Genomic DNA, 23,506 nt, shown 5'->3' on the forward strand with positions numbered 1-23,506 from the left:
AACATTCTGACAGGCTGCATCACTCTCTGGTATGGAGGGACTACTGCACAGGACCGAAAGAAGCTGCAGAAGGTTGTAAGCCTAGTCAGCTCCATCTTGGGCACTAGCCCACAAAGTACCCAGGACATCTTTAGGGAGCAGGGTCTCACAAAGGCAGCCTTCTTTATTAAGGACTCCAGCACCCAGGGCATGCCCTTTTCTTACTGTTACCATCAGGTAGGAGGTACAGAAGCCTGAAGGCACACACTCAGCAATTCAGGAACAGCTTCTTCCCCTCTGCTATACAATTCCTAAATTGTGGACTTCAGGAAGGGTAAAGATGAAGGAACACATACCAATCCTCATCGAGGGATCGGAAGTGGAAAGCTTTGGACACTATTTCATTTTTTAAAAAAGTATACAGTATTCCTGTTTTTTGCACGTTTTTTAAAATCTATTCTATATATGTAATTGATTTATTTGTTTATTTATTATCATTATATTTTATTTTATTTATTTTTTTCTCTCTGCTAGATTATGTATTGCATTGAACTGCTGCTGCTAAGTTATCAAGTTTCACATCACATGCCGGTGATAATAAACCTGATTCTGATTCTGATGTGGAGGTGAGAAAGCCAGTATATAGAGCTGAGAGGGAGGAGTGAAGCTGGGGATGGCAGGCACTCGATGGAACCAGGTGAGCATGGGGCGGGGGGTGATGTCTGGCAGATAAATCCAAAATGGAGGAGTGAAGTTAGGTTTCTGTGGGTAATTGTCAGATGGAACCAAGGGGTTAAGGGGTACGGATTAAAACTTGTTAGGGTGGGGGGGTGTTAGTTGAGAGAATTAGGTTAGATCATAAAGAGAGAGAAGCTAGCACAGATTACTAGAAACTGGAAAGTTTGTTGTATACCATTAGGTTGTGTACTACCCAAGTGGAATATGAGTTGCCGTTTCACTAGCTTGCAGTTGGCTTGACTCTGGTAGCAAAGGAGGCTGACGGCAGACAGGTCACTGTGGGGAGAAAAGAAGGAGAACTCCTTACAGCCATGGGAGCAAGTATCAGGAGATGGGGAAGAGTGAGTGGGGAGGGATGAGGGAATCAGGGAAAAGCAGAGAGAGTTGTTTATGTGGAAAGTAGAAAGACTGGGGAAAGTACAAGGACATAACTGGCGGTTTATCCCTTTGCAGCTAGTGAAACGACAAAAGATCATGCATGCAGAGTGTGGTGACTACATGGAATAAGCTGCCAGAGGAAGTGGCTACAGCAAGTAAAATAAGACAGATTTGGATAGGTACTTGCAAAGATGGGACCTAAAGGGATATGTACTGAATGCAGGACTTTGGGATTACTTGGGTGATGCAGTGAAGTAAACCCACTTTGGAATAAGTTGCAGTACTTTCTGAAAGCAAACAAAAATCCCTGTCCATCTTATAAGGTTAAGCTTTGCTATGCTTTGAAACTCCAAAACATAAAACTAATTGAGAGAAAAATAGGAATATCGAGAGATGAATGTAAATTTCGTCTTTACTTCAAGTGAGGCCACATCATTTCTAAGCATACTTGTGCAAATCTTGTGCATCAATGGTGTGGCCACGGTAAGTGATACTTGGTTTAAAGAGTTCACACTTGTTAGCTCTGAGCCCATAAGCTTCTAATTCTTTTAACACTGTCCTGAGATTTTGGATATGTTCCTTGTCATCCAATATAGTATACTATATAACACAACTGCTATACAGACATCCACAGCATAGTTTTCTGCCAGAGTGCAGATGTAGGAACTACTCCAAAAATAAGCCCATTATAGTGATGTTTGTGAGCGTTTATGGTGAGAAACACCCTGGACTCTTCTTCCATCTACACCTGTAGATAGGCCTGAGTATTGCCAAAGAGCTTCCTTCCAGAAAGGTTTTGCAAAGATAACATCATTATCATTAGTGCTCCTTTTTGAAACTGTAACTTGACTGTTTATCTTTATCTCTTCTCTGTGCAGCCCATTTATTTTTGTCTGCCTGGCGTGCTCTTCGTATGTGTCCTACTTTGTTATATTTTCTGCATGTTTTGCCTTTAAACCTGCATTTGTCTGATGTATGTGAGCCCTGCCACAACAGTAACAAAGTTTGTTCAGCCTGGCTGGCTTCTGCTTAGACATTATAATTTTGTTCACACTCACTTTCATTTCTGATTGCAAAAGAATTGTGTCTCTTTCTGCTGTTTCTCTTCATACAGTTATTTCAACTGCTTTTTAAATGTAAGTTGTGCTTCAGTTTCGAGCGTTTCTGAATGCTTTCTTTTAAGGTTCCACAAACTAACTCTGTCAGTGCATCATTAAGCTCATCGTTGAACTGACAATGCTCAGGCAACCTCTTCAATTCAGCCATGTAAACAGAAATGGACTCTACTTCCTTTTGGTTCCACTTATGAAACATATAACACTCTGCAATCAACAATGGTTTTAGTGATAAATATCTCTGCATTACTTTCACGATGGTTTGTTTAGAGCAGTTAAACTTCGAAGAAAATTGTATACTCTTCCACCAATGTATTCAGCAAAACTGGAACTTGTTTGTCATTGGCTATTTAATTTGCTTCAAAATACTGCTCAAATCACTCAGTATACAATATGCAGTTATCACCTGTGCAATCTATCTTTCTGTTGCAGCCAGCCATTTCTGATTTTTGTTAAAAGGTATTATTATCATCTAGTAGTCAGTTCATTGAATTTGTCCATTTTCTGCCTTTTTAAAACTTGAATATCTTGCTACGCTTTTTTTTAAGCTCAAATGCCTCACTGTGATTCAACAGGTCATCTTAAGTCCATTATAAAAAATCTGATTGCCACTGTTATGTTTTGTAACTCCAAAACATAAAGCTAATTGAATGAAAAACAAGGGAGCCTGAGAGATGCATATAAATTTCGTTTTTACTGTAAGAGAGACGTACACTTATGATGTACTGGCATGATGGCTTAAGACATTCACATAGTTTTGCATATAAGCTGTAATGAATTATGTAAACAACAATTAACACTTAATCAGACAATATATTTAGAATATTACTCAAATACTACTGAAATATTAAGTATGCAACAAGCTTCTGTGCAGACCAAGCCATGTAGAGTATAACCTTAGCAATGCAGATCGGAGGAAACAGGGAATATATAAGAAAAAAAATAATTAACAGAAAGCAACAAAAAGTGGCAATAAATACTTAAAAATACTCAAGATGGAAAGAGGAAAAGAATAATAATAATATGCAAACTGGGGAAAACTCAGCATCACAGAAACAAATTAAAAGAAAAAGAAGTAAATAAAATCAAAGTAAAATCGGGGAAGTAGAAGGATCAACAATATTAGTGGAGAATGTAATAAATATCGAAGAAATTTGTAGTATTGTTAACAAGTAACATGTTGAAGAAATCAATGAAAAAGATAAATAATTAATAGTACAAAGCAAAAAAATCATGAAACAAGATAACTGAAAACTTTCAAGTGATACAGAACTCAATACCTTAATTTACAACAGCAAAGGTTATTTAAATGAAATCTCTCATGAGAAACTGAATAATGTGAAACTCAAGATGGCTAATATAGAAATATTTGAAAGAGCCCTGGAAATAAACAAGCTCATTACACCAATTATGTAGAAGTTGTATGTTCTAGGCCTACTCCTTCTGGCTGACACATTTGAGTTTGGGTCAGGTTATATCAACTGAAATATCTCAAGGTTATTATTTGGCATCCAGTAACAAATTGTGACTGTGTAGGCATTTCAACATATTTTGGTTGCAAGTAAATTGCTTATGTTCATTTTCTGTCATGTTTGTATTTAAGCAGCTCATGTATCAGTATTTGTCTTGTTTTTTTAAAAAATATTTCTGCCAAGAATAGGGTTGAATCTTAGTGGGTATTCTCCAACTCCAAATAGACAAGGCCACGGTAACTGTAAAAAAATATCAGCACCATGGGGGGTGGCTCTTTGTGAAGAAGGGGTGGACCACCACTTCTGTTCTTCTGCTCCTCCCCCAGCAGAAAAACACAAACATTATTAACCATTAATCATCTTAACATAAGCACAATTACGTTTTCAAATGCTTCAGTAAACTTTTTAGAGAGCAAATGAATATCATCAACACAGAAATGCTTGACGTTTTACTTATCTGATGTTGATGGAATTTCAAATTGTAAGTATTTCAGGGATCAATAAACTTCTGTCTATTTGCAGCATATGGGCCTTAAAATTACAATCTGCACAGAGTTAACCAATAACTTCATACCCCTAGTTTACACTCTGTTGCTTATCTAGTTCAAATAAATAACTTAACACCTGCCAAAATGATAAAAAAGATGAAAAGTTGACCAATTGCAAGTTTGATTCAGACAATAATTTTAGAATCCTGTTATTAAGTGCTGTGCATTCCTGCATCAAACAGCTGAGGGAAAGCTGAGTAATCCAAGAGTTTTCAAAATGAGAAAAGGCATCTGGGATATCATTAGAAGCCTCAGGTCCCTTCATTAGGAGTGCTTGGAAGCCCAAAAATGCCAAAACTTCCCACTCTAATTGAAGATAACATATTTCCTTACAACAAAGAAGGAGGATACTTTAGCCCATTGAGTGAATGCCAGCTCTCAGCGAAATCCCATTCCTCATTAATTTTCCTCCAACCTATTCTCCACAAAATGGTTTCAATTTCCACTTCAGCACCCAAGAACAGCAGTGGAATCATGTCATGCTCAACCCCAATGGATTGCTTAAGAAGGAGAGGAAGAAGGAATAATGAAGAAAGAAAGAAGGACTGGGGTAAATTGAAAGGATTATAGGAAGAAGATTGGGTATGATTATATGGAATCACCATAAAATAATTCTTCTGTGCTGTATTTCTGTCATGTATCTGGATCTATTTCTCACTTAAAAAGAGGCCCTTTGAAAGACAGCCCTGGATCATTACTGGGTGTGACTTTAGGTGGCTATGGGTAAGAATGAGGCTTAGAAAAGAAGTGTGATGGTTAAAGAGTGAGGACCATCTGGCAAAAGGTACCGAAGCATTCGGGCTCTCACGACCAGACCGCGCAACAGTTTCTTCCCCCAAGCCAACAGACTCCTCGATACCCAGAGTCTAGACTGACATCTACATCATTTATTATTATATTGAAATTGTCCTCTACTGTGCCTATTGTCTTGTTTATTATTAATTAATTAATTAATGAATTGTTGTACTGCCCTGCAATCTTTTGTGCACTTTATGTAGTCCTGTGTAGGTCTGTAGTCTAGTGCGGTTTTGTGTTGTTTTACATAGTCTAGTGTAGCCTAGTGTAGTTTTGTGTTGTTTCATGTAGCACCATGGTCCTGGAGGAACGTTGTTTCATTTTTACTGTGTACTGTACCAGCAGCTTATGGTCGAAATGACAATAAAAAGCAACTTGACTTGACTTGACTTGATTTGATTTGACTTTAGCCAAAAAGAGAAACTATCGGATTGAGGGTGCTGGTTTTCAGCTGGGATAGCAAGACTCAAGAATAAACTATAGGAACTGGGTCAGTCCAAACTTTGGAGAAAACAGTAGTAAGCTAGGGAGTGTCGATCGGGAACAAAATCAAAGGACTGGTTTCTTCAGAGTCTGAATTAAATGTTTGATCTTCAAGCAGAGGTGAGGATGCATATACATTCTTTTTAAACTTGCTCTTGTCTCAGTGCAGCTACCATTGTTCCTGGGGCTTAGGAAATACAATTATTCATACTTAAGTGGTTGCAGCAAGTTAAATCAGAGACTTTTCATGGCATCAACATGTTTATAATGCTACCTGTTCCTTGCAAGATGCCATCCCTCATGCGACTCAGAAAAACCTCAAGGTTGGCAGGTTGGAATCAGTTTCAAAAATCACTGTAAACTTCTATGGATCAAACGTTCCAAGTCCGCACACACACCTGGATGTTAAAATTCTGAATGGCATTGATAGAATTAACAAATCTTCCTATTCAGATTCCACTAACCAATTTTGAAGTTAATTGAGTTCCAGAAAATAAAGATATTACTTCACTAGAGTCATACCGGTATGCTCTTGTAACCTTATAGAGGACGTTATTTCCATAATTTTTCCTCGAATCGTTTATGTTCTTTACTTTCAGTGGCCTATCCCTATCCTTTGCAGATGCTTCAATTTAGTAAAAAAAATCTGTTTCTCATTGCTCTTTAGTATATGACCTTTTGTCAAGAATTTCCTATCTCATGGGGTTTAAAACAATATTCAAACCTCTGTAATTTACAAATCCTCCACAAAATTTTCCTTTACCTTTTCTATTCTAGGGAATCAGACTGTTTTTGTATCTTTGTTCATAACTTTGTTTGTATTGAGAGCAGTTTGTTATTTTGCTTCTGAACGAGTTAGCAAAGAGAGTGCAAGTACCGCATTGTGAGAAATCAGCTATTCTGCGACTGTCAAAATCATTCTCACTAAGGATCCTATCAATGTGTTTCATCCCAGCTGTTTGCTATAAAATCTGCAGGTACTTGCAATTTTAGTGCTATTATGTATGCATCAAAACAAAATGTCTAATGATTTTAGGCAAAATATGATTCATCTTCCTAATTTATTAAAGGAAAATATTTTGATTTTTGTTAATGTAACTTAACTTGCATAGTTCAGGTGTGTTTGATATCATATGAATTCAGGATTTATGAGTGACAGAATTGTAAAATGTGAAATAGATGTGCACATTTGGTCAAAATCATAATTACTATTGAACTATGCTCTGTGCATCTGTTGCCATCAAGAAGAACACAATTGCTGGAGAAGAAAGTGTTTTCCTTTTCAAGTCCCATCTACCTTCAAGAATTGTCAACTCACTTCCATCGTGGTTGAATACTGAAGGGAACTCCTTTCACAACACCAAAAATGTAGCTCCATTGCACTTGTGAGAAATCTGTCCCATTTTTCACATCCTGTGTTCGGTGCAGTTACCAAAACAGTGCCGATTAATATTGAATTAGTGAAAATTTTGACTTTAGCTTAATATGTATTGGATTTGCGTATTTTAACTTAACAGAAGACTATTTTATTTACTTGGGCTTGATTTGCTGATTATCACTATTTTGAACCAAAATGTGCTGTGTCCATGTCATATGATGCTTGACTGTATCAGTCTGCGGAAAGCAGCTGTAATAATTTGTCTTGTTAGTATAACGGTAATGAATAATTTTGTAATTATGAAACATAATTATTTATAAAATAGCTCATATTATAAGGTCGTTATAGTGTTGCAATTTAATCTACAAGTGTAGTCAATAATGTTTACAACCTGGTAAATTTATGATGTAACAGCCCCTCAAATAAAATTGCAATCTTAATTTTTAATTATCCACTGACTCATATAATTTCCATTACTTTATTATCAAGACAATAAAGTTAATATTTATTTATTAAGTTATAATCCTGTGGAAATTTCTACAGTACACTTCAGACACATAAAATGGAGCAATATAAGTAGACATTAAATTTCAAACTCTACTCCAGACTGATTGATATTATTTTTCATGTGCGATCAGGGCTTAATGTGCAAAACAAGCTTCTTTTGTAAAGCATTTTTTCAGGTTAATGTACATTTGGTATTTAGTGCTGTCTTTTAATTAGGAACACATCCTGCAGTTCTGCAAACATTGTATAATTCCCCACCCAGGAGTTCCTTGGCAGACTATGTTACCGTTAATTTAATCTAACCATAGCCAAACTCATTTAGTATATTACTGTGAAAATTTGGATCACATGACTTCAAAAGGCACATCAGTATACACTTTCTTCATTGCATTTGTAATTTATTGCTGCTTTATGTGCACAGTTGGCTCATTTGTCTGAGCAATTAACATAAACAGGCATGTGTCTTTGTAAAAATGCAGCCTTCTGTTGCAGTTTCTCAGCAATTGTGAAACAACCACCAGTGGTATTTTCACATTGTTATTAACCTTTACTCTATATTTTGTTTTGTCTTCGAGCCCTCACCGTTACAAAGCCTACTTTAACTCTAAAATGTTTTCCACCATAACTTGGGAGAAAGAATACCTCCAGCAGAATGCCGTCATCTCTCTAGGGTACAGCTTCTGTTGAGGCATCTTCAGATTCGTCTGGGGATCCAAGATGGAGCGGGTGAGACGGACCGCCATGTACAAGTCCCTGGACAACGGGGGCAAGAACGTCCCCAATGTCGCCCTCACCCTGATGGCCAGCTTCGTATGTGGCTGCATCAGGTTGTGTGTAGAGCCCAGGTATGTGGGCACCAAGTACCACTATGTGCCCAGGTTCTACCTGTCGCCCTGGCTACGAAGGATGGGTCTGGCCCCACTCCCGCGCAACGCCCCAGTCAGCTGGTCGTTGCCGGCATACCTATCCCACGTAGCAAAGTTCTTCCAGGAGAACGCCTTTGACCACAAGGCCATCAGGCAGTGGTCGGCACGAAGTGTCCTGCAGGCACTGCAGGAGAAGGACGTGATGGACACAGTGGGGTGGTTCCCTGAGCAGACTGTCCAGTTCATCTGGCAAAATGCCTCATCGCCAGATCTCACCAACAGGCACCAAGACCTCGCCTGGCTGGCGGTGAGAGGGGCCCTCCCAGTCAGAGCCCTCCTGTACGCCCGGAACGTCGTCTCCGCACCCCACTGCCCACGGGAGGACTGCAGTGAGGAGGAGTCTGTGACCCACTTCTTTGCACACTGCCAGTTCGCAAAGAGGGTGTGGAGGAGGATGGACGGGCTAGTGTCACGTTTCATCCCCAGCAGCTGCGTGACAGAGGACTCTCTGATCTACGGGCTGTTCCCGGGGACGCACACGGAGACCAACATCCGGTGCTGCTGGCAGATCATCAACTCGGTGAAAGACGCTCTTTGGTCAGCCCGAAACTTGATGATCTACCAGCACATGGAGATGTCCGTGGGAGAATGCTGCCAACTGGCACACTCTCGGCTGCAGGAGTACGTGCTGAGGGACGCACTGAAACTTGGTGCAGCCACCGCAAGGGCCCGGTGGGGAAGGACCACAGTATAGGTTTCTCCACCCGTGGGAGTGGGAGGGGTCGGTGGGCGAGGAGTATACCCCTCAACAATGAGATGCTAAGCTGAACTACTGGAGTGCCACATGGGTGGCTATAAACACGGGTAATTTACTGAGTATAATGGAAACGTATGTAAAGGATGAAAAGTTATTGAATGGTTTATTGTATATATTTATTTTTGAATAAAGTATATTTTGAAATAAAAAAAAAAAAAATCTGATCGCTTCTCAGCCTTTTGGCTAAGATCAAGTGTAGTATCTGTTCTTATCAGACCAGAAGGCAGAGGAGAAGAGTTCGCACTGACGCAGGGGTGGATGCTAATGCTGATTGGCCTCCAATCTAACACCCCATACCAGCGACGACAGCAGTGAGGAAGAAGATGGCAGCAGCGAGCAGTGCATCGGCTCGAGGCCCGGGTATCAAGAACACTGTCAGGCTGACAGTGCGAGACCGGAACGGGGGCACCGGCTTCACCCGAGAGACCTTCATCCGGAAGGTCTTGATAGAGTGCGCGGATTTACGCCCGACGACATCTACTGCGTCCAGGACTTCGCAGGTTTCTTCGATGTCACTTTCCGGCAGGCTGCAGGGTGGCAGAAGCTGTACCAGCAGCTTCAGCTGAAGGGGACAGTGGCGCCGCTGTCGCTGCTGAAAGCGCAGGCCCTCTTTGCAATGGCTACGCAACAGGAACGGACAATCACGGTACATATGTTCATCCCGCATGTGCCAGTGGTAGATGTCCTTACATTCCTCGCTCGGTATGTGGAGAGCGTAGGAACACCAGCGGACGGGAAGGACGGACTGGGAATCTGGACCAGCAAACGGCAGGTCAAGGTGAAGCTGAGGTTGGATTCCAACGGCGGCGTCATCCACCCCCCCTCTGTCTTCGCCATCGGAGGGAACCGAGGGTACACGGTGTATGCGGGTCAACCCAGGGTGTGCCGAAACTGTGGCAAGGCAGGGCACATCGCAGCCCAGAGCAGGGTAGTGATGTGCAAGAACTGTAAAACCGAAGGCCACCTGACCAAAGACTGCACGCAGGCCAAGTCCTGCAACCTTTGCGGACAGGCTGGCCACTTGTACAGAGCCTGCCCGAGGCATGGAGGCACCTACGCACAGGCGACCAGGGGAGGTGCTGGCCCTGAAAGGGCCCAGGCAGTTTGGGACGTACCCGGCAGCGCTGCAGACGAGGCACCCGACAGGACGGACGACGAGACCAGGGAGGAAGGTGCAAGCACCCCAAGACCTGCCACCCCCACTGCAGACCCTCCAGGACCAGGCAAACAACGAGCAGGAGTCCATGGAGGAGGGGAGAGCTGAGGTGGAAACGGAATGGAAGGTCGTAAAACGCAAAAAGACCCAAAAGGCGGCGGCCAAGCAACAGAAGGTGGAGGAACACAAGAAAAGGGCAGGGAACCACACAGCCTCTGGTACCCTGTCCTCTTCTGAGGAGGAAGGAGTTGGGGGAGGCCAGCAGCCCCGGCGGAAGAAGCGGCTGGCAGAACAGGTGGAGCGGAGGAGAGAGGAGGGAGAAAGTCTGCTGGCCACCCCCCAAGTACAGGAGGCGGAGAGCAGCAGACACACACAGCTCCCGGAATCCGGGAGCAGAGCCACGGCTGGCACCCAGCAGCCGGAAGGGGAAGTAGCCCAGGAAGTCAACAACCCCCCGGGCTCAGAACCAGAACGGTCACACCCAGAGGAGTACTACCAGCAGTACCTAAGCCCACAGGAGGTGGAAAACTTCACAAAGGCGGTGGGAATGAAGGCTCAGGATGGCAAGGGTGAGGACGGAGAGTAGCCAAAACAAAGGACTTACAATGATAGCGGACCTTAAATTGGTGTGCTTGAACGTGCGAAGTTTGAAGAGTACTGGGCGATGCGTCAGCACGCTGTAGTACCTGGACACTGTAAAGACCGACGTGACCTTCCTCCAAGAGTGCGGACTACCACACCTCTGGAACTACCGGAGGTGGTCATGGTGGTGGAAAAAAGGTTTGTCTGTGTGGTCGGGGGGCAACGATTGTCGCGCTTCCAGCCTGGGGATTCTGCTGCGGGGAGGCAACTTCTCAATCACCCAAGTTAAAGAAGTGATTGCGGGCGCCTCCTGGTAGCAGACGTCAAATACCGGGGCACTCCGCTCCGGCTGATCAACGTGTACGCCTCCGCCGTGCGGAGCGAGCGGCTGGCCGTCTTCGAGCAGCTCCCACAGCTGCTGGTGATGTCCCAGCCGGTCGTTCTGGCCGGAGACTTCAACTGCACCATTGATGCGGCTGGAGGACCCGGCAGTGCCGACGGCAGGCTGGACAGTACCTCTAGACTCCTGAGGGAAACGGTGAAGGCAGCCAAGCTGCGCGACGCCTTTGGCACCCCCACAGGTGGAGCACAGCCGCAAGCCACCTGGACACGATCGGACGGCTCAGCCCGCTCCCGGATCGACTTCCTCTTCCTGTCTGAGTCCCTCACGGTCAGGTCCACCGACGTCACGCCGGTGTTCTTCTCTGACCACTGCCTTCTGAGAGCCACCTGTCTCTTACAGGAGGACCAGAGGCAGACATGGGGACTTGGAAGCTGAACGTAAAGCTGCTGACCCCAGAGAACATCAAGGAACTAGAGAGGGAGTACACAGGTTGGAGAACCTTGAAAGCCTTCTTTGATTCCCCGGTTCACTGGTGGGAAGCCACCAAGGAGAACATTAAGAGGTTCTTCATCCGCAAGGGTATCCAGAAGGCAAGGCAGGAGCAGAAGGAACTGCGTAAACTCCAGAGAGAGTTGCAGCAACTTCTCCTTCTGCAGTCGAAGGGGGTGGATGTCAGGGAGGAATTGCGAGAGGTGAAGGGCCAGCAAGCTCAGCACCTTGCTGCCGAATCCTCCAAGATCATCTTCCGATCAAGGATCCAAACCGTGGAGCAGGACGAGACGTGCTCACGCTTCTTCTTCCAAAAGGTGCACAGGGGGAGCTCTGTGATCCATAACCTTAAGGAAGAGGACGGCTCAGTCGCGTCCTTGCAGACCGACATACTGAGGATCTGCAAGTCCTTCTATGCCGGTCTGTACAACGAAAAGGCCACAGAATCCACAGCCTCCCGCAACTTCCTGTCGTCTATCACGCAGGTCTTAGACGATGGCAAGCAGGAGAGTCTGGATCAGCCACTGACCCTGGACGAGCTGACAGGCTCCATCCGTTCCTTTGGGTCGGGTAAGACTCCTGGAAGCGACGGCTTACCGGCTGAGTTGTACTTGGCTCTGTGGAACTGGATGGGCCCAGACCTGCTGGAAGTGTACAACGCTATGCTTCTGGCCGGCAGTATGTCTGAGTCCATGAGGAAGGGCATCATCACCCTCATCTACAAGCAGAAGGGGGAAAGGGAGGACATTAGAAATTGGAGACCCATCTCTCTCCTGAATGTGGATTACAAGATCCTGTCCAAGGCTATCGCCAACAGGGTCAAGTCTGCTCTAGGACAGGTGATCCACCCGAACCAAACCTGTGCTGTACCGGGCAGGAAGATCTCAGACAGCCTCGCGCTGCTGAGGGACACCATCGCCTACATGCAGGACAGGGGGGTGGACGCCTGCCTGGTCAGCTGGGACCAGGAGAAAGCCTTCGACAGGATATCGCACACGTACATGGCGGACGTGCTCTCCAAAATGGGATTTGGGGAGGGAATCCGGAATTGGATTAGACTGCTCTACACAGACATCCATAGAGCAGTCCAGGTCAACAGGTGGGAAACAGACAGCTTCCCCATCAGGTCTGGAGTCAGGCAGGGCTGTCCCCTCTCCCGTCTTGTTTGTCTGCTGCAGAGAACCCTTTGCGGAAGCCATCAGGAGGGATGAAGGCATAAGAGGGGTGACACTGCCAGGCAGTGGAGGGACCCAAGTGAAAACCTCCCTGTACATGGATGACGTCACCGTCTTCTGCTCTGATCCGAGGTCAGTTCGCAGGTTGATTGGCACCTGTGAACAGTTCGAGCTAGCGTCGGGGGCCAGGGTCAACCGCACGAAGAGCGAAGCCATGCTCTTCGGCAACTGGCCCGACCGATCCAGCGTCCCTTTCACCATCAGGTCTGACCACGTGAAGGTGTTGGGGATCTGGTTCGGAGGGGCTGAGGCGTGCAGCAAGAACTGACAGGAGCGGACTGCCAAGGTGAAACAGAAACTGGGACTGTGGGGAGGGCGCTCCCTGTCGATAATGGGCAAGAACCTGGTCATCAGGTGTGAGGTGCTCTCAGGGCTGCTGTACTTGGCACAGGTCTGGCCCGTCCCTCGCTCCTACAGCTCGGAAATCACCCAGGCTGTCTTCAGATTCGTCTGGGGATCCAAGATGGAGCGGGTGAGACGGACCTTCATGCACAAGTCCCTGGACAACGGGGGCAAGAACGTCCCCAATGTCGCCCTCACTCTGATGGCCAGCTTCGTATGTGGCTGCATCAGGTTGTGTGTAGAACCCAGGTATGTGGGCACCAAGTACCACTATGTGCCCAGGTTCTATCTGTCGCCCTGGCTACAAAGGATGGGTCTGGCCCCACTCCCGTGCAACGCCCCTGTCAGCTGGTTGTTGCCTCCTTACCTGTCCTACGTAGCAAAGTTCTTCCAGGAGAATGCCTTTGACCACAGGGCCATCAGGCAGTGGTTGGCACGTAATGTCCTGCAGGCACTGCAGGAGAAGGACGTGATGGACACAGTGGGGTGGTTCCCTGAGCAGACTGTCCAGTCCATCTGGCAAAATGCCTCATCGCCAGATCTCACCAACAGGCACCAAGACCTCGCCTGGCTGGCGGTGAGAGGGGCCCTCCCAGTCAGAGCCCTCCTGTACGCCCGGAACGTCGTCTCCGCACCCCACTGCCCACGGGAGGACTGCAGTGAGGAGGAGTCTGTGACCCACCTCTTTGCACACTGCCAGTTCGCAAAGAGGGTGTGGAGGAGTATGGACGGGCTAGTGTCACGTTTTATCCCCAGCAGCTGCGTAACAGAGGACTCTCTGATCTACGGGCTGTTCCCGGGGACGCACACGGAGACCAACATCCGGTGCTGCTGGCAGATCATCAACTCGGTGAAAGACGCTCTTTGGTCGGCTGAAACTTGATGATCTACCAGCACATGGAGATGTCCGTGGGAGAATGCTGCCAACTGGCACATTCTCAGTTGCAGGAGTACGTGCTGAGGGACGCACTGAAACTCGGTGCAGCCACCGCAAGGGCCCGGTGGGGAAGGACCACAGTATAGGTTTCTCCACCCGTGGGAGTGAGAGGGGCCGGTGGTCGGGAAGTATACCCCTCAACAATGACATGGTAAGCTGAACTACTGGAGTGCCACGTGGGTGGCTATAAATACGGATATGTACTGACTATAATGGAAACGTATGTAAAGGATGAAAAGTTATTGAATGGTTTATTGTGTATATTTATTTTTGAATAAAGTATATTTTGAAATAAAAAAAATCTGTGACTCTGTAGCAATGAGACTAATGAAAGAGAATCAACATGTAGAGTTATGCAGCAATTAAATTTTATTATTTGACTTCTGAAAATCATTGCAATGAAAAATTAAAGTGAAATTTATTGGAGTTAAAATTATTGTCCTACTTGTGTCATGGGATGTCACAACGATAGCTTCTTATACAAGTGGGGAGGGCAAAAGAGGTCAAGAAACACTTGAGGCCAAGGACTGCGGTGGGGGGGGGCCGCGGGTCTCTGTCACATCAAAACAGCAGATTTCATTAAAATACTTCTGGTCTGTTTCCCATTTAGCAAGCAGTCAGATAGCTGCTGAATGGAATACAAGAGCAAGAAGCTACAAGCAAGGTCTCTTCAAAATGTTCCTCAAAGAGTAAAAGGGGTCAAATCAGAGACAGGTGCTTGGGAGAGAGGGTAGTGGTAAGGATGGAGAGGCAATCACTGCAGAAGGGCAGGACAGAGAGTGTGGACTGGCAGGAGGGAGAAAGCGAAGGTTAGCTAAGATCACAGCGAGGAGAGGACATCGAAAGCTAGAGATGGCAGGGGTTTCTGTGATCATTCTGGGGAACGGAGAAACCATGGATGGCAAGGGAGACAGACAGTTGTTTATCGTAAAGAAAGCAGGGTAAAACATGCTCTTCTAAGACCACAACACGGGACTCTTCCTGAGTTGAATGCCCTGTATTTTTCTACAGATAATGAAGATGTTACTTTCATTTTTAGGTTCACAGAATAAGTTGCCTCTCCATAGATGCACACTAAGTATGACACATGATCCATTGCCAAAAATCAGCAATGAATATGCACATGGCAATTTCTGATCAGTCTTTGCACTGGTGGAATACCATCTCAGGTTCAACATGCAATTTCCATCTCCAAATCAAACAGTCCATTCTATCATTAAATGAGATTGAGTGTTAGGTATCAATTTGTACTGAATGCTGTAAGCCAATTTCCATTCAGGTCTGGGGTCAGGCCTGACCAGGTTCACCTAACTTGGAAGGATTTGAACAGACATCTGTGAACTGAATGCTTGACTGACAACTCGTCTCCCAATGTAAGGGTAAAAATGGCATAGAGTTTTATGTTTCCCCCCAGGCCACAAATATAGCTTTGCTTCCCCCATTCCACATCAAGTGCTCTCTTGAAATGAAATTTATCATATGAGCAATTAATCCACAATTTAATCTATAGCTGATAGTAAATGGAAAATTAACTATGATAATCTTTGTATTGCAGTGTGTATGTATAGTACATGGAATTGTGCTGGGTATACGTGAGGGAGTTAACGTATTGTACTATGTATTTTTCTGACATTTGGCTTCTTCATCAATGGGACAAGCTAGATAAGTTCTGGAATGTTCATAGCACCAAAACTCCTGATGTGCAGGGCGAGTCATATCTGCCCAAGAAGTTCACTGAATAAATGTTTCTACCTTAATAATTGAGGGGAACAAAGATCCCTGCATTTCTATAGCACTGTCTTTGGTGAAATCTGCCAATTGATGTACCAACAGCTACAATCGTAGATTCAGGGCAAAAGCCTCATTGACTATGGCTGTCAAGGAGCTGTGGCCAGAGATTTTATGCACATCGCTCCTTTCAAGTTGGAGCTGCAGCGTGTTGCAATATATCCCGGTTTGTTGTCCTTCATTGCATTGGCAGAGATATGGATTCTTTGTATTCCAATCAGGCCAACTTCATTGCTGAAAACTCAAGTTACCTGCAAGAATTGCTGAGCATGGTAATTTCCCTAGCATGTGCTGGGCACTATTGTCAGTACACACTTTAGACACTGCATGTCATTGATACTGAGCTGGAAAGGAATTGACTCCTACATGGGCCATGCAGCTAGCATGTGACCATTGGCAGCAGATTGCATGGCTCAGTGTCTGGACATTGATTCTGCAACAGTCTGTGCACTACCTGTAGTTCTGACACCTCAGGAAACTGATGGCCTATGTGGAAAACCATATATATATGTTGTAACTGGGTTAACTGTCTGGACACGCCCCTCTGCTGACTGCCCCTGTGGCTCCTCCCACAGACCCCTGAATAAAGGTGATTTTGCCCTGCTCCTCCCCCTCAGTCCAGGGGCAGACACGCAGCATGCTGGAAGTCATATTTTACTGCGAATAAAAGCCTTTCAATATTTACCCTACTTCAGTCTTTTGGAGTAATTGAAGGTGCATCAGCCTATTTGCATATAACCACACCATTCAATGCAAGCAGTATGCGGGGAACAAAATGGTTCACTGAGAACTGTGATAAAGAGGAAAGCAGGTAACTTGTGCTCACTCTACCACTCTCGAGGAGTCATATCACAGTCGATAAAGCAGGTGCCAGGTTTTGTACATATTTTGCCACCGCAAGGTGTCGTCTTTAGGGCGGCACAGTAATCAGCAGCAGCTACACCACGAGGAGCTGAGAAGCATAATGAGCTTAAAATGGAAGTGGCCATTGAAAGGAAGAGACAAGCTGAACTGACTCCTTCTACCTAGCTTGTCTGTGAATAACACAACCAATTATAAATCAAATAATCACAGGCCCCATCTTCTTCACCTTCTATCAGTGACTCATTACAGTAACCAGTTGGGGAAATCTACCAGAAAATAAACATCCCAAACCAAAGATATAAATTACTGCATGCCAAACACATTTCATCGAAACCTGAGGTAAATATCCTTGTGAATTCTTTTGGTACCTGTCTCATATGGACCTTCTGCATTGTAATACAAGCTTGAAAAACAGGACCTCGCCTTTCACAGGGGCACATGACAGCCTTCCGACCTAGTACCGAATTCAACAGCTTCAGCTGATTTGTACCCTACTTGTATCAGAACTAAACAGTTCTCTTATATGCTATGCATGTATATTTGCTTACTTTCCTCTACACTATGCTCAGAACTGCTTGACAGTCTTAAAACTCTGCATTTAACAGCTTTTACATTTGTTTGCATCTTCTCACTAAATGTCCATATCACACAGATTTTACATATTTTACATACAGAAGGTACATATTATCTTTCTCAAACTGCCTTCATTCATCTATCAATGAGGTCACTTTGTCGACAGCATACCCCATAGCAACTCTGATCTTGCCCTATCAGAGATATTCCTTTTGCTCTATCCATCTCTCATCCAATCCCCCAGTAATAAACCACTAATTTATATTCCCACTCTCCTATTTCAGATGAAGGTTCTTTGACTTGAAATGCTATTGCCATTACTCTTTCTACTCAGGTAGCCTGAACGACTGAATGTTTCCAGATTTTTTTTAATGTTTATTCCTTCATGAGCTGGTGATTGGTAATGTGAAATCAAGTGTTGACTCATGATCCTTTTCCTGCACTACTCTATCAAGTTATATTGTAAGTTCTTCTAAACATGGGGAGAAGTTTGTGATGCATTAGGGTGCAAGCTTATATCATTTCTCAATCAAAGCAGCGTGTGAACTGAACAGAAAATGAGGTGTTGTTAGGATGACTTGGTAGGAGAATGTCATTGTCATTGATGTTTACAGTTCTGTCTCTAACCGTGACTAGAGCAATTGATGCTTCAATGATGAGCAATATTGCATCTATCCTGGTTGTGGGGATACAGCGTCAGTCATCGCTGTATACCCGGAAGTGTATCCAGTTTGTGGAAGTGTGAAGCTTGCAGCACTGAGGATGCAGTGTTATTAGGCTATGGCAGGTAAATATTGCCAGGAGTGATGGAATGTGGCAGTTTGAGCAGCTTGAGGTTCTGATGATGTACTTGTTGGGAAATGGATTTGAAAATGCATTGATTGAAGTTAACCATACACGAAAGGTCATAACAATTTGTTGCAGCAAAACATTTAGGTTCTTGGGACTGTACCTCTGGCATTGGCCTTCAGAACTATCACCTCTTTATTGCCATTAGAGCACATCTTATGCTTGAGAATGGATACAGGACATCCATCCTCTAAAACTTCTGGTGTAGCACCACTACACACAGTTTACCAGTTCAGGTATAAACCATTTGCCCAACCACTCAAACCCGGCTATTCAAAGATACAGGCTGCTGACAATGTTGGTCCCCAGCAGAACCACTCAGTCAGCATGCAACTGGCAATCCACTGCGTAATCACAGTTTCATATTAATTTGTTATTCCCAAGTTCAATATTGCAAAAATTTGGTCTGATTATTTCCTATCTCCTCATTTATATTCATTTTTCTCAAACTTTAGTACATTTCACCTTTTGGTCAATGATGTTGCATACATTTACTTTTCCTCTCATCCATTTATTTGGATAATCATTTCTTTCTAAAATCTCTACATATATCTGCCTCTTTCTCCTTTATTTTCAACTAACTTCTTTTATTGCACTCTTCCATTACTTTGAGATGTATCTGCACTTGATCTGCAGCTAACTTTTCATATAATGGTATTGGATGACATTTCCTTGTCTTTCTGACCTTTTATATTTCTGCCTTTCAACCAACTTCCTTCCATATCTTCTTGCAATCCTTTTTATGAGGGTCATTTATCATCAAATGCTTTCATGTTTCAAGAAGTCAGTGTGTTAAAAAAAAGTCCTGTGAGAATTTTAAGTTTATCACCTTGCTGAAAACCCTTTTAACCAATTAAAATTTTAGGGCATAAAGAATCTTTCATTACATTCCAACTGCATTCACATTTTGAAAATATTCATGGATCCTGTTTTAATTTTGTATTGGAAAACTAGTTTCAGCCATTTTTTAATAATTAGAACCCAGATCAGTTTTTCTCCCTCCATTAGTAAAGCCCTACCCTATATCCTTAAATTTTGCAACTGTTACATCTCTTTCTTTATGTTCTCTCTATAACAGGCATTTCTCAACAACTTCTGATTTCCTTTGTTCATGTTCTCTCTGTTTGTATTAATTGGATGAGTCAGTGAAGATTTCTGCAACAATTCTGCGCTCACCTTATCTGAGGTTCTCCCTTTAGATTCATGGAATTACATAGCATGGAAATGTAACATTGATGACCAAGATACCGCCTATACTACTCATAATTGCCTACATTTGGCCCATATTCTTCTGCAAAATTCTCATCCAAATGTTTTTTAAACATTGCTATTTTATCTGCCTCTACCATCTTCTCTGGCAGTCCTGTATACCTACACTCCGTGTGAAGAATATGCCCTTTAAATCTCCTTTAAACCTTACCCGTCAGTTTACTCAGTCAGTGAAATGAAGTAGTTTATGTACTTATTTCTTAAGTATGATGAAGCCAACTTTGGTGGTTTTGAATGGAACTGAACTTCAGAAGTTGTGTACAATACACAAGAGGTATTTTGCCTGTTTATGTTGTCCAGGTGTGTAATGGTTCCTGCTGCTGCACAGGGCTCCTAAAATCGTTATAAATCGGATAGGAATTGTGAAAGCCACTGACCCTAATACAAACTTGTTTTGACAGCCTCAGTAACCTTTTCATAGCCATAGTACTGCAGCACTCTCACACCACCAGCTCCCATCTTCCCATTTTAAAAGCACTTTATGCATATCCAATCAAACATATGCTGAAAAATATTACTATGGGCGAATGTTTTAATAAAGGTTATGTTGGGAAGTATTTTTAAGAATAAACCAAAAAAAAACTGAAGTGTAAAAACATTGAAAATCTTAACCAAGTTTTATTCTTGATTTTGGAGCATGGGCCTTGTTCCTGTCATGAATGTTGATGAGAATTCAGTTTGCACTTCTTGAAGCCTAGTTGCCGCTCTGTTTTGTGAACTGTCTGTGATAGTGAATCTTAGAGGTTTTTGGGAACCGTGCAGCTGTAAAGACATTGGTTTGGTTGCGATACATATATAGGGCAACCACAAGGTGGTATCAAGCCAAGTACCTTTCACATATCTCTCAGGCAACCGTGTTGTTTTATCACAAACGAGAGAAAATCTGCAGATGCCGGATCAAATGTATGCTGAAAAGTATTACCATGAGTGAACGTTTCAATAAGAGTTATATTGGGAAGTATTTTTAAGAATAATCTAAAAAAACCGAATTTTAAAAATTTTTTTATATAACCAAGCAACACACAAAATACTGGACGAACTCAGCAGGCCAGACAGCATCTATGGAGAAGAGTAAACAGTCAACATTTCCGACCAAGACCCTTCATCACCAAATTATCTTGATTGATTTATGTAACTGTTGGAAGGTCTGGTGATTGGGTACTACAGCCTAGCACCTAAGTACATAATGGAACCATAAAATTAGAATCCTTATTTACTACTTTTATTAAATGTAATTGACCCCCTCCCCCAGAAAAACAAAATGTTTGCTCACTAATTACTTCATGCACTTTACTTGGCTAATTTTAACAAAACTGACATAGAATAAATTTGTATGCATTAAATCTACGTGTAATAGAGTAGGTCTTACATACATAAACAGTATCTCAATCACTAACATAAAGGCTGCTGAGTATATATTGGTAAAGAGGTGGCATCAATCATTCTGTGCTTTCTGCCCACTTCCACTTACCAATAAATGCACACCTATAATACAAATGGGAACAAAGATTTTCTTTGGGAGATTGAGTCAGAGATGGGTTCAGCTACCTACTACATCTGGATAGTGTCAGCATTGTACAGTACAGTATATAAATGCCTAGATGTATATATTCCATATGGCTAAAAACAAATCCATGAGGAATTATGTTAAAGAATATAATATTTTGATAGAAATGAGTCATTCAGAACATGGAGCTTACATAGAGAAGGAAAAACATAGAAAATAGACAAAAATAGGCTCTGCAGGTAAGTGACAACCCCTAGCAACAGATTGGCTATCAATTATAAAACTGGATATTGATCAAATATAATGTTTTTCATCAATTGTTATACTTCGCGTTTCTCCATTTTCCTTATTAACAATGCTCTTTTTACATTGCATTGTGCAGAACACACAAACACATATATATATTATATATATAAAACACAAAACACGTGCTACTATAGAACCGACAGCATGAATTTGTAATTGCAGCTTTGTGCATGTACAGTGGGTTCTGGTTAATTCTGACATCAGGACCAGTACATTTTGACCCTATCAAGTGGCTGCCCCAATTAGCCGAAATTTCATGGAAATAGTTAAAAACGTATAAAAAAGACAAACTACTATTTAACTGAGTAACAAATTATGTATTTAAATAAAATACAGAATAAATTAGAACACTACCAAAACTACTACAGCACTATAAAACTGTGTATTAGTTCCTCATAGTTATAATCAGTGCAGATAGTAGACTGCCTTCAAGCAATGATTTTGATGATTGCATCCTCCAAATATTTATTTTAACATTCAGGATGATTGTCAATAACTTCAAATTCTTCACAGTTCCTAACTTGTTAAAGTACTGAAATCATTTCAATTTCACTCCTGGCTGTTTCTGGCATCTCCAAGCCCAAATACTTGAAACCACAGTGAGCAAAACTGTCCTGAGTTGTCTTACTGTTTACTACTAACCAACTATCAGTGACAAGAATCACTGCTTTTTGAGCACAAACACGTAAGTGATGCTATTTAAAAACTGTTTACTCCAAGCACGATGTTGTGTCTGATGGCCACTGACGTTAGTTAGAAAATATTCAGCAACAATCCCAATTAAGCAGCATACAATCCTAACTATTTTCTCAATACATTTTTGTTCTTTAAGAGTTGTCCAAGGTAAGGGACTGCCCCAATTAACCAAGAATCCACTGTAAGGCAACCAAACTTTAAAGCAGCAATAAGTTCTTAAATTCTCTTAAATTCTTTTCCATATGGTCTTGCTGATTAATGAATTGGAAAGGGAAAGGAAATTGTTCAGAAATGAGATATAGTGATTTTTAGATTTTGAATCTTTTCTTGAGATCTTGTTGTGGGAGATAGGGGGAGGAGAGAAACTACTATTACCACTACTGGCAGGAGGATCCTACAAGGCCATCATGAAGGAATGGACAGTGTAGAGATGGTCTGTACCATAAGCAGCATTTTTTGAACTTTTATGACAGTGAGAAGAATGCTTGATTTCCAAACTCAGTGTATTTCAGAAGTCCTTTCCTTCCTCTCCATCATTCACAGTGACTAAAACTATTTACTCTCACTTGTCTTACTCTCATTAAAGCAAAGCATTTTTACTTTCCTGCTTCCATCACAGTAGCCAGCAGCATGGGTTTGCTCTCAGCTGCTGGTGTCTGCACTGTTACCTGCTTCTCTCACACACAAGAAACGGGGAGCTAGGCCACCTGACTCCTCCAGTTTGTCCTCTCATCACAAACATCATCTCCTCTTCTGTGCCCATTCTCCACAGCCTTCAACTACCCAAATTTGCAAATATGCACCTATCATAAATACTTCTAATCATCTAACCTCCACAACTCCATGAGATACAGAATTCCAGAAAGTCACTACCTTGTGCAAGAAGAAACTTCCACACTCCACGGTCTAGGATGACCAACCTTTTATCTTGAAACCAGACCTCCATGTTCGGGATTGTGCCACGAGTACAAACTAGCTCAACCATTGCTTCACTCTCCATATATGGCTGTTCACTTAAGACTTTCCCATTCTGAAAGTATCTTGCTTTTCACTCCCATTTCCTGCATCATACTTCAATTCTCAAATAAATGCATAAACTCTTATCTTTCTTCAAGAAAAAAAGAGAAATAGACACTCAATGAAGAAGTAAGCACAGGGAAGAAACAACCTGACTTATGGGGCTTGGAACAGGAGGCAAGAGAAATCAATATGTCCTTCAAACTTGACAAAATGGGATAAGATGCTTAATGGTCGTGTTACTGGACTGTCAACCAGTATTCTGGAAAATTAGTCAGGAGCATGAGTTTAAATCCCACTACAACTGGTGGGGAATTTAGATACAAGTAATCAAACATACCTGGAATTTAATAAAAGAAAAAATGTTTCTAGCCAATGAATTGTCATTAAAACCCATCTTGTTCTCTACTTTGCTTCAGCCATTCAAGGAAGGAAACTGGCCATCTTTACCCAAGCTTATATGTTACTATAGCCCCA

The 23,506-nt window shown here is 42.9% G+C and overlaps 1 protein-coding gene and 1 pseudogene across 1 annotated transcript in view; one reads left to right on the top strand and one right to left on the bottom strand.

The window, feature by feature from the left end:
* LOC140200307 (progesterone receptor-like) overlaps nucleotides 1-23,506 on the bottom strand; it is a 326,010-nt gene that overhangs the window by 294,547 nt on the left and 7,957 nt on the right. The gene's annotated exons all lie outside the window — the stretch shown is intronic.
* On the top strand, nucleotides 9,240-9,371 carry LOC140201040 (U2 spliceosomal RNA; annotated as a pseudogene).

This window comes from Mobula birostris, chromosome 7 (assembly GCF_030028105.1).
Source record: "Mobula birostris isolate sMobBir1 chromosome 7, sMobBir1.hap1, whole genome shotgun sequence".
NCBI lineage: Eukaryota > Metazoa > Chordata > Chondrichthyes > Myliobatiformes > Myliobatidae > Mobula > Mobula birostris.